This window comes from Poecilia reticulata, chromosome 3, assembly GCF_904066995.2.
Source record: "Poecilia reticulata chromosome 3, P_reticulata-male-v2, whole genome shotgun sequence".
NCBI lineage: Eukaryota > Metazoa > Chordata > Actinopteri > Cyprinodontiformes > Poeciliidae > Poecilia > Poecilia reticulata.
The window spans coordinates 33,304,458-33,317,602 of NC_088832.1; positions in this window are offsets into that span (position 1 = coordinate 33,304,458).

Genomic DNA, 13,145 nt, shown 5'->3' on the forward strand with positions numbered 1-13,145 from the left:
ACTGACACAATTAAACTCACTGTTCACCATTCTCATTGGAATTTTAGAATATAATTTTATTAAGCAAGCTTTAGCAGGGGCATATGACAAGCAGGTTAATTTCCCAATGGTTATGAAATAAGTAAAAATACAATAAAATCGGAATTAAAACCAATCACATCCTATCCTTATTCTTATCCCTAACCTGTGTCACTAAGTTCACTGAGCGAGGCTTTGGGGGAGGCAGGTCAACTCATACCCGATGGTTCTTGGGAACGGCAGCTGTAATCTTTAGATGTCCTTGGTCAGAGTCTTTGTCCAGCCGGAGCAAAGTCCTCTTTCTGAAGAGAAGCTGAGCAAAACCGTACGCTGTCCTCCTAACGTGCGGAATCTTTGTCTTTAAATGACCTCCGTCTCTTTTCCAAGTCGGCTGCAGTAGAGTTGAGAGCGTTGGGTAGAGGCAGAGGAGTTGGTCGGATCTGGAACCAGGGTTGGTGGCGGGTGGAACTCGTCCCTTCTTGGCGGCGTGAAGTCTTGAGCTTCCCTTGGTCCCGGGATGTAGTCCTCTGCTGGCCTTTAGCCTGCTTCCTCTTGTTGGCTCCTCTTCTGCGCCGCGGACGAAGAACCCCGTTCCTCCCTGTGCTCCACGTTTTAAGCCCTCTCAACTCAGGGCGGTCTTCGGGGCAGGGCTGCGTCACTTTAGAACCTGCCCACTGTGTGGGCAGGTTCTAAAGTTTCCACTGTCTGTGGAAATTTCTAAAATTTCCACTGTCTGTGGAAATTTCCAACCTTCCCCAACTCCCTTGTGACACATTCCTTCCTTATTACTTGTTTATCGTTGACCATCTGTTTCTAATTCTGCCTCACCCATCGCCCCCGCCCAGTCCACACAGTTCTCCTCCTCACAAAACATGTTCAATGTTTTACTTTGTCGACATTTTACCTCAGTATGTTCCTTCCTCACTCATTATCTTTAATCTTTAACAATCAATGATTATTATACAACAATCAAGTTGTTCAAACCTCAATTTCCATAATGCATTATAACATTCAAATGATTAAAAGTGCAGAACATATATTTTCGATCATACATTACAGACATTTCTTCATTGGCATGTGTATTATTATTTTAAACCTGTTACAAACCATAATCATCATTAAATCATTATACAAGGTTAACTGTTATTTCTCAGGCCTTTATTCCGTTTTCTGCGTGTACCTGGACAGATCTCACATGCTTATACCAGATTTCATGACAGAATACATCTTTAATCAAAATGATAATTTTATTCTTTTACATAGAGGTTCTATGTAAATTAAAAAGCAATAAGCAAATTCAAATCAAAGTTGCATGAAGTTGACTGAGGAACCTCCCATCAACAGGAGATGCAATGCAACCTTTGACCAGCAGGTGGCTCCAGAATGCGGCCAAGGTTTTTGCAGTTTAACGTTTTATGAGCTGATTATATTCTTGCAGCAGAGTCATTTTACTCTAAGAGAGAAAATAGAGACATTTAGAGACTACTAGAACAGTTTCACAGATTTTTAAGACTGAAGCAGGGGTCCCCAAACTTTTTCCTGTGAGGGCCACATAACTTTTCCCTTCTCTGCTGGGGGCCGGAGCCAGTTTGTAACAGAAAAAGTGTGACGATTGCAGGAGTGCCTAAATGTAAAAATGTATTGTTTTCCAGAAAGCACAATCAAATAACATTCTCTGGGTTCTTCACAGAACAAAAGTCAGGAAATAAATAAATAACACTATTAATTAAATAAGTAATAACCAAATAACCCTCTCTGGGTTCTTCACAGAAAAAATCCAGGAAATAACACTATTTGTGAACTATTTATGAAATAAATACCATATTTTCCGGACCATAAGCTGCAGATATCTCTACCTCTCTAGGTTTTCCACAGCGATGCAGCAGCAGAGGAGGACGGACAGCCAAAATTTGAGTCATAACAGGTCAATTGAATATCACATTTATTCAGGGGTGAAAGTAGTTTTAAATTCTTGGGGTTACTATGACAAAATAAATAGATGATTAATTCCTGTTAGTTGAAATTGAGCGTTAAGTCTTAGTGGGTTTTCAGTTGTGCTGCACACTTTGTGTTTTAAAATGGAGGATTGAACAGAGGTCTGTGGGACGCTGAAAGCTTCAGATCTCGTTTTGTTTAAACCTGACCTGCCTGTTGGTTCCTTCGTCTTCATGATGCTGTTTGTTCTCTAACAAACCTTCATAAAAGAGCTGCGTTTACACTGAAGTCATTTTACACACAGATCAACGTCTCACTGTGAAGGCGGCATTTGTCTGTAGAATAATTTATTTAGGAGAATTAGAGTAAAGAGGGATTGAATCCAAATGCATGTCACACTTAACGGGTTTTGAATAATTGCATTTTTTTTAAAACTGTAACATTTTTATTCCACTTGATAAGAAAGTTGCACAGCTCTGTGTTGGTTCATCATCTGCAAATCCAACAAGGTTTTTGATTGTAAGATGAAAAAACGTGAAAAAGTTTATAACTATTAGATGATCTGTGGAGGCAGCAGCAGGAACTCGGCAAAACTCTCTAGTGTTCAGAGTCACTAAATCCACAAATACAAATAGACTGGACAATGAAATGAAATGCTAAAAAAATCATTTGCAAAATCGAAAATATTTCCTAAATATTTTTTTTAATGAAACATTTCTTTCATTTTTTTCTTTACACACGTTTCTTTGTAAGTTTGTCTTAGTCATTACCTTTTTTTTTTTCAATGTTCATGTTTATAAAGCACACAAGCTGCTGAAAAACAAAACTGAGACTGTAAATCAATAAGTCAAATGAAAATAAACTTACATGAGTGTCAGATAAGTGAGGGTGAAGAGAAGACATTAATCTGCCTGTATGAGAAAAGGCTGGACGGGAAACCAGGAAATGATAAAAATATGGATAAACAATCACATTAATAGATTATATTTCAGTCAGGTAGACTTTATCTGTTGTATGTTTGATGGGTTCTGATGAATTTCTGAGAATCACCTGAATCTTTACATGGTTTCTATTTTAACTTTTTGTTGGTATTTTGTGTTTTTAGGTTCGTTGTTTTTGTCCATAGTTTAGTTTTACTGGATTAAACATTAACACCTAATATGACTGAAATATCAGGAGTTAGTCTTTAATTTAGCTCTTACGTTCACAGGAAACTAATTTTTATTTAAGAAATCCCCTAAATTCAACAACAAAAGGAAATCAAGCCTGAGGAATGTCTGTCTCCTTTAGAAAATGAAAGCATCCGTTCATGTGAAGTGTTTTAGAAACAATAAGTGGAGTCACCTGGAAACATGTGCTTTGATTGAAGCTCACATAACTAGACAGCTGGTTACGTTGGCATGAGGAAAAACTTTACACAAAACTTCCAGTAACAACTGAGGCGTATTTGTGGTACGTAGATCGCTATAAGATTAATTTCCATAGAAATACGATCGTTCATTTTCTGTCAGTCAGAGACGACTGACAGAAAATGAAGCCAGATGTGAGAAGTTTCATTTGGTTTAAGCTTTTGGACATATAGCCACTGAAATTTATGTTATGAGTTTAACACATAAATTGAACTAACTTTTGTTTCAGCTACTCGGTCACACAGTTTACTCATTTACTTTTCATAAAGACAGGATTCTACAACAAACAACTTCTGTATTTTTTAAACATGCAGTGAATGAACAAATGTTTTATTTTTATTTTCTCTCCTCCAGATGTAAGCAAAGCATCCATAAAGTTTCTAATTTCATAAGACATTCTCATCAAGTTGCTCCACTCTTTCTGCAGAGCAACAAACAACAATCTGACTGGATATTTGTGCTTTCCTGATAAAAAAGATTGTTTAATTCATTTAAACTGGTTGGTTTTCAGAGAGAGAGCTCACTTTCAAGCATAAACCACACGTGTTCACATCAGACCTTATAATTATGAAATAAGTGTCATGATCGTGTTTCTGTGTGGTTATTTTTGGAGTTTTTTGTGTTCAGTTTGCTTCCTGTGTCTACATCTCTGCGTCTTCTCCGTTGATTGTCTCCCTGGGGTATCTCGTTCCCTTAATTACCCCGTGTGTATTTAGTCTCACCTGTTGTCAGTGTTGTTTGTCGGGTCCTTGTCTTACTTATGTCTAATGTGGTCAGTAGTCGTGTTAGCTCTCCGGTCGAACTGTTAAGTCCCGGTTAGCGCTCCCAGTTCAGTCTCCTCGTCAGTTGCTACCGGTAATTAGCCGTGTGCTTTATTCTCTACTGTGCTGCCTGATTTGGACTGTTCGAGCCACTTTTCATCAATAAATCATCATCATCATCACAACCTGGGTCTCAGCGTCTCTCCTCACCACCTACCACCACACCTTATGACAATAAGACATTATAATTACAAGATCCTGATTTCATAAGTAAGAGAAAAGATCTCATAATCACCATAAAGCGATACTGCACTAAAATTATTTAAAATTTGTATTGCTGGAGGATTTCTAGCCTGTTTTTCTATAGTTTTCTTTCATATTTTGTAAATGCTCCAAATCCTTGATAAGCCATGACTTTTGCCATCGTTTCTAAGCTTCTTTCTCGCCTCAGTGACTGCAGACACATTTTTCTGCTAAATACTGACAAAAACATCACTGAGATCTGGTTCAGGTTTTAATCACATTACAGGTGGTAAGTCATTGCTTTAGCATTTCCTCCTCCCATCATGTCCCATTTACTGATGACCAACAAAAGCAAAGCAGACAATAGATAAATATTCTCATTGTAAAGCAGTTATTTACTAACAGGCCATATCAAAACAGTGGCAGCCATTTCTCACTTTCATTTCATAAATATGACATCTTTTCTCATTCAGTCAAGATCCAGCATAAAAAGTCATAATTATGATCCATGCAATGTGCTTCCCTTTTTCATTACAAACAAAAAGGTCATGAAAGTGACTTTTTAAAAAGAGACAACTTTACATAGTCGTTGCAGCTGAAATGTCTCGTTGTTTGGGTGTCATTGTTTGTCTCTGAGGTCAACAGCATCAGATCGCCGCCGACAGGAGTCTGTCTGATGCTCCAGCTCCGCTACGTCTGAGGAAATAACCCGGTCATCTCTGCTGGCTGCACCTCTGGCACCAGAAAGTCGGATTTTATGAACAGAGACAATTAAATTACTTCATTTCTGAAAAAGGGGAGATGCCCAGTTTCTGTACTCGGATCTGAATGAACTTCTACTGTGGAACTGGTTTGACAGATACGACCCATTTGATCATCCTGCATGGATCTTTTTTCTAATTGCATGTTCAAAAATGTCATTGTTCATTGAAGCATTTTGACATAATGTCCGTGATGCAGAATCCAGGTTAAGCATGCTGTGCATGTTCTTAATGCAACACATGATAAACACACTGGGAACAGGCACTGGGCCCAAAGCAGGTGACGTGGAAAACATGGTCAGCTCCCCTGCTGGGTCAAAGGTTAAATTCAGGCAAATGCAACTGAATCCCACTTTTTCACGGCTCAATTCTGATCTTTTAAAAAATCCAATTTGTGCCACTAACATGTGGAACTATATCCGATGTCAGTAGAGTCATTTTATCAGGCTTTTCATCATTGATGTGAAACGTGTCATTATTCTGCACCAGCAGAAACCAAACGCAGTAAATTATAATTATGAAACTTCTGAACTCATAAGAAGTCTACGCCATCCAGTGATGTAGAAAAAACAGAATTTTGCGATGGTGGTGTTTCCTTTCAATAAGAAATGCAATCACACATCAATAAGTTTGTTGGAAAACTTGCTGCGCCATCATCCTCCAACTACTTCCTGCCGTTTTCTTCTTCGTGGGTTACGCCATTGGCAGCATCCTGTTGTTGACCGTGTGACTCGTATGATGAGAAAAAAGTGTTTCAGATCTCGTTTTGTTTAAACCTGACCTTCCTGTTGGTTCCTTCGTCTTCATGATGCTGTTTGTTCTCTAACAACCTTCATAAAAGAGCTGCGTTTACACTGAAGTCATTTTACACACAGATCAACGTCTCACTGTGAAGGTGGCATTTGTCTGTAGCAGAATTTGTTTAGGAGAATTAGAGTAAAGAGGGATTGAATCCAAATGCATGTCACACTTAACGGGTTTTGAGTAATTGCATTTTTTTTAAAACTGTAACATTTTTATTCCACTTGATAAGAAAGTTGCACAGCTCTGTGTTGGTTCATCATCTGCAAATCCAACAAGGTTTTTGATTGTAAGATGAAAAAACGTGAAAAAGTTTATAACTATTAGATGATCTGTGGAGGCAGCAGCAGGAACTCGGCAAAACTCTCTAGTGTTCAGAGTCACTAAATCCACAAATACAAATAGACTGGACAATGAAATGAAATGCTAAAAAAATCATTTGCAAAATCGAAAATATTTCCTAAATATTTTTTTAATGAAACATTTCTTTCATTTTTTTCTTTACATACGTTTTTTTGTAAGTTTTTCTTAGTCTTTTTCTTTTTTTTTTTAATGTTCATGTTTATAAAGCACACAAGCTGCTGAAAAACAAAACTGAGACTGTAAATCAATAAGTCAAATGAAAATAAACTTACATGAGTGTCAGATAAGTGAGGGTGAAGAGAAGACATTAATCTGCCTGTATGAGAAAAGGCTGGACGGGAAACCAGGAAATGATAAAATATGGATAAACAATCATATTAATAGATTATATTTCAGTCAGGTAGACTTTATCTGTTGTATGTTTGATGGGTTCTGATGAATTTCTGAGAATCACCTGAATCTTTACATGGTTTCTATTTTAACTTTTTGTTGGTATTTTGTGTTTTTAGGTTCGTTGTTTTTGTCCATAGTTTAGTTTTACTGGATTAAACATTAACACCTAATATGACTGAAATATCAGGAGTTAGTCTTTAATTTAGCTCTTACGTTCACAGGAAACTAATTTTTATTTGAAGAAATCCCGTAACTTCAACAACAAAAGGAAATCAAGCCTGAGGAATGTCTGTCTCCTTTAGAAATGAAAGCATCCGTTCATGTGAAGTGTTTTAGAAACAATAAGTGGAGTCACCTGGAAACATGTGCTTTGATTGAAGCTCACATAACTAGACAGCTGGTTACGTTGGCATGAGGAAAAACTTTACACAAAACTTCCAGTAACAACTGAGGCGTATTTGTGGTACGTAGATCGCTATAAGATTAATTTCCATAGAAATACGATCGTTCATTTTCTGTCAGTCAGAGACGACTGACAGAAAATGAATCCAGATGTGAGAAGTTTCATTTGGTTTAAGCTTTTGGACATTTAGCCACTGAAATTTATGTTATGAGTTTAACACATAAATTGAACTAACTTTTGTTTCAGCTACTCGGTCACACAGTTTACTCATTTACTTTTCATAAAGACAGGATTCTACAACAAACAACTTCTGTATTTTTTAAACATGCAGTGAATGAACAAATGTTTTATTTTTTATTTTCTCTCCTCCAGATGTAAGCAAAGCATCCATAAAGTTTCTAATTTCATAACACATTCTCATCAAGTTGCTCCACTCTTTCTGCAGAGCAACAAACAACAATCTGACTGGATATTTGTGCTTTCCTGATAAAAAAGATTGTTAAATTCATTTAAACTGGTTGGTTTTCAGAGAGAGAGCTCACTTTCAAGCATAAACCACACGTGTTCACATCAGACCTTATAATTATGAAAAAAGGACATCATAATTACAAGATCCTGGTATCATAAGAGAAAAGATCTCATAATCACCATAAAGCAATACTGCACTAAAATTATTTAAAATTTGCATTGCTGGAGGATTTCTAGCCTGTTTTTCTATAGTTTTCTTTCATCAAGGCCGTGCAGAGGCCACTAAAGAGGCAGGTGCTCAAAAACAAAGAAGGGCCATCTAACCGCATTTTAGGACAGAATATGAACAAAGCCTCTCAGCTTTCAGAGTTTAATAAACAATGATAAATTACAAAATTGTGACATATGCAAACAAAGCTAAGGAGAATCTCTACATAGAGCATAACACTCTGCCTATGTAAGATATTTAATTAGTAATTTCTTTCTGCAGGTCTATTTTGTTATAGGAAAGTATTGCAATATTCAAACCCGTAATTTAGCAAGATATGTAAATCAGAGCTGGACCACCAGACATATTTTGTCTTTACAGAATTACACTAATAAAAATATAAACAAGGGCACAATGCAACCTTTAAGTGTTTATGTTTGGTAAAAATATGTTAATTAAAAAAAGTATTTTAAACTTTTTTTTTTTTTAAAGAAATCATTACAATTCCAAAAGGTTTGATTAGAATTTTATTTTACTTAACTGAGGTTAGTTTTTTTTCCATTGAATAGTTGGGAAACAAATTTAACTTCATACTCTGTGAACCAGACAATAAACTTAAAGTCTGGTTTGAGTTTTTCCCCTTCATTAATGACACTTTTATTACATACATTATATATATCATGGTAATTCAGGGTGTTATTTTAATTCTAAATGAATATTCTTGTTGGACTTTATTTAAGTGTTATTCTCCTTCAAGATACATTTACCTAACGCTGGATTAAATGAAATGTACATTATGCAGCAATGGAAATTAAAAGATCGGACATATATCCATTATGGAGATGATCGGTTTTGGACGGGCGATGTGCCCTTATTGCATAAGCAATACTGAAGAATGACTGATATCATTAACGATACAGGTTAGAAGCTTTTCCAGTTATCTTGTTTTGCTAGCAAAGTCGTTAGCTAGCAGCTAGCTAATAGCACAACAACAACAACCTAATGTCTGTATGATAAAATATTGAATCGATAGATAAGAACAGTTTCTCCTCACCTGGCTGTCTCCTCCCGCTCAGTAGTTCTTCAGAGAAAGGCAGATGCAGAGGCCTGTCAGTGTCTGTTGTATTTCATTACCTCTCTGCTTAAACCGCGACTCCGAGCTGAAGCAGAAACGATACGTTCAACGTTTTCCGTCATCTAACAAGTAGCAAGTCTACTCCACTTTATTCACCAAAAACTGTTCTGTTATCTGGAATGTTTGCTCCGTTGAGCTCCAGTTAGCCGCCTTATCTCACTGCGCGAGAGGCAACTGCGTCATGGGCAAAAGGTCAAAGGTGACCGGCTTATTATGTTATACAAAAAAGAAACAAAAAAGCAAATCATTGTAGTACATGTCTTTATGTGTCAGAAGGGGCTTAAGAAATAAAATACCAAAAAAAAAAAAAATTACCAAAGGGCACTTTGGGACAAGGAGCAAAAGGGGCAGGTGCTCAAGCCCCCCTCCTCCCCCCTGCATGTGCCTGGTGATATAGCTTCATCTTTAGGAAGGAGTTTCTCTCTCAGCATGTATTTGAACTTCTCTCTTTTATTTACTTCAGCGCAGCTCACAGTTTTTAAAAATTTCCGTTGCTTTCCGTGTACTTCTAAATCTGCTTTTTCGCATCTTTTCGGGCCTGCTACTGTCTCTAGTGGCGAGGGTGTGGAGCACAACTACTACTTCTTCTTCTGATTTTATTGGCGGCTGGCATCGAACTTAAGGTGCATGTGCCGCCACCTACCAGACTGGATTGTGGTCATCAGAGATCTCAGAGGGAATTTAACACACCTCAATGATGTGTACGATGTCCAAATTCACGTCTTAACACACTCATTAAATACATGTATGAATGCGTGAGCATGCACTGGCATACACATGTCGCGGCCTTCTAGTTTCCAAAAACAAGGTTCCAACAAAGGCCGTGGGTGTTAACAGGTGGCTTCTGATTTGAATGCACTTCCGACTTAACTTGTTTGAAAAATATATTCTTTATTTCTTGTAAAAAGTAGAGACAAAATAATTACCAAAATGTCCTTCAACTTGGTCAAAAACGAAAGTAAACTTAATATGACATTTCAAGTACAAAAAAATGAAAAGTGAACGTGAAAGTGGTTAAAAAATAATTTACAAAAGACTCCCGTCTACACACCAAACATTTGCCAAACAATGGCTCCACCAAGCACCCGGTGTGTTTTTAGTTACTCAAATTAATGGAGGGTCTAACCAATTACCAACATAATCTAATCAATTCAAATATACAAATTAACTACAGATTTTGGATCTAAACTTAAATAAATTCTAACTTCCCGAAATAGAAAACTAAATTCGTAGAAATTACAAGTTACAAACATTACATAAATGGCCACAACATCCCGGCCCCTAATTCATGTACAAGAATTATAATATCTGCATTCGTGGCCATTACCAAATACAAGATCAATATTAACATTAGCAGATTTTTAGCTCTTCAATGTTTCAATGTTCAATCAACTTATACAGTAGTCCATTTAATTATTTTTTTTTTGAGGTCCATTCGTCGTCTTAGAAAAGTTAAAAAGCAAAAACAGTCAATGTTCCATGACTTCCAAGTTCTTCTTTTGTCCATGTACATTATTGTTGTCTCTTCACAGCCTCCAGCAGGAGACATATCTTGTTGATCGGCTTCTCCAGCTCAGTTGTTCTTGTCTTGACTCGAACATGTCGAACCAATCCACTTGCATCTGCCATGGTTTCTGTGATACGTCCAATAGGCCTAGAATTTCTCGATGCAGTCTCGTCAACAACAAGCATCACATCATCAATGGCAAAGTTCCTGCGAGTCTCCAAATGTACAGGTCCTCCTTTTGAACAAACCTGGCAGTAGCACGGGCTACCCTTTAACTGGAGCAAATGATTTGGAGCAAGAGCCTCTAAATCATTGGGATCTTCAGAAGAAGGTGTAATCAGGCGATCATTTAATATAACCTTCACTTCACAAAAAACTATGTGCAAGCCTTCATCATCTAGTACTTGCTGGTTTGTGATGGTGCACAGCACTCTCTTATTTCCTGCACCAGGCGCTCCCATTCACCACCATGATGGGCTCAATAAGGAGGGTTGAAAGGCTTCTTTATGCCATCTTGTGCTAAGCATTTTTGGATTTGCTTTGTTTAGCTCCAACTCGGCTTGCTTTAACTTACGATTTGAGCTGACAAAGTTGGTTCCGTTGTCCGTCCTGATTTCCTTGACTTGTCGTCTGCGGCAGATGAATCTCCTGATGCCGTTATGCAGGAATCTGTGTCAAGAGAATGCGCCACCTCCAGGTGAACTGCATGACAGGTTAGACATGTGAAGAGAACTCCATATCTTTTAAAAATAGTTCTCCCTCTCTTCACTCCTATCGGTCCAAAGTAATCAACACTGACATAAGTAAATGGTCTGTCAATAGGGAGATCTGACATTTTTTGCTCACCTGGCTTTTGTCGTTGTCTTTGACACACCATACAGTCTCTGATGATCTTTCTAGCTGCTGAATTAGCATGAGGATCCAGTACCGTCATCGAAGAGTAGAAAGCATGTGATTTCTTCCTCTGTGTCCAACCTTTCATGGACATGTTGAAGAATGAGCTTGAAACATGGCTTTCTTGGCAATATGCAGGATGTTTGTTTCTTCAGGTAATGCTGCTTTGCTCAGTCGGCCACCTACTCTCAACACACCATCAGTAACAACAGGATCAAGCTTTTCTCTGCACAAAGCTCACTATGGCTTCCTCAGCCTTGAGGAGATCATCAGTTGTAAGCTGAACATCCATTTTATTGTCCTGTTCATTACACAATTTATTTCCACAGTGTGCAGTTAGCAACTTCTTTGTTTGCATCCTCTCTTTTAGTTTCAGGATCCATGCTACACTTCTTTTAGCTTTGTCCAACTGGAAAAGTACATTAGCTACGGAAGCGCATTGCTATCACGCAGGAAAAAAAAAATTCACGTTATAACGTGATACGTATCTTGTTAAAACGTGTTACGTATCTTGTATAAAGCTTTGAATTTAATTATTTTCACGTCACCTTTTGTAATTATGTACAACCAAGTTAAATTAGGTGAATAATAAGTATAATTTACATGATAATTAACATATGACTTGACATATGACTGTGTAATAAGTAACTAATCATGTCAATTATATTTAACATATAGATGTTAAGAAATCATCTGTTCTGCTTTAAAAACAAACATACATCGACACGTCAAATCTGAAGTAGATTATTCTACGCCAATGGCAGAATATTTCAAACCTAGTTTGTGATTTGTGAAACCTTATCTGAATTGTGAAACTTCAAAAATGAGAGATATAAAAACCTTTCGTACATAATTACAAAAAGGTGACGTGAAAATAATTAAATTCAAAGCTTTTTATGATTTATTTTGGAGAGAGGAAGTCTTTAATTTTGAAGAATGCTTAACAGGATCTAGTTTTGTCTTTTGCCACTATCTAGCCTTCTGTTGATTTCGTTGCTTGGTTACGAACAGCCGTTGCCGTTGTTCAGCAAGTGTACTGTTAAAAGAAAAGAATCTGAACAGAAAAGGTTCAGCAAATACATCTGAGCCTCCGTTCTAATCGCTCTTTAGCCATTTCCCGAATCGGAAGCTACAATCGGAAGCCAACTTCAGCTCCGATCCAGACAGTCAGGAACGCCGCCACAGCTAGAGAACCGAATTGACGTTTCCTTCTGTGCAGCCCGGTTCTGTGTAGGATCCTGCTCAGAGTAGCTATTAATGGTTTTAACCACAGTGCAAAGCAGCATCCATATCCGTGTAGACCAAACATGAAGGGAAACCTGACCAATTCCTGTTAGCCACTGTAATAGCCTAGCATAATATAGTCACTTCCTGGACATAAAATTATCAAGTTTATACAAGATACGTATCGTTTTAACAAGATACGTATCACATTTTAACAAGATACATATCACGTTTTAACAAGATACCTATCACGTTTTAACAAGATACGTATCACGTTTTAACAAGATAGTAACACGTTTTAACAAGATACATATCACGTTTTAACAAGATAGTAACGTTTTAACAAGATACATAACACGTTTTAACAAGATACGTATCACGTTTTAACAAGATGCGTATCACGTTTTAACAAGATAGTAACACGTTTTAACAAGATACGTATCACGTTTTAACAAGATACATATCACGTTTTAACAAGATACGTATCACGTTTTAACAAGATACATAACACGTTTTAACAAGATACATATCACGTTTTAACAAGATATGTATCACGTTTTAACAAGATATGTATCACGTTTTAACAAGATATGTATCACGTTTTAACAAGATACGTATCACG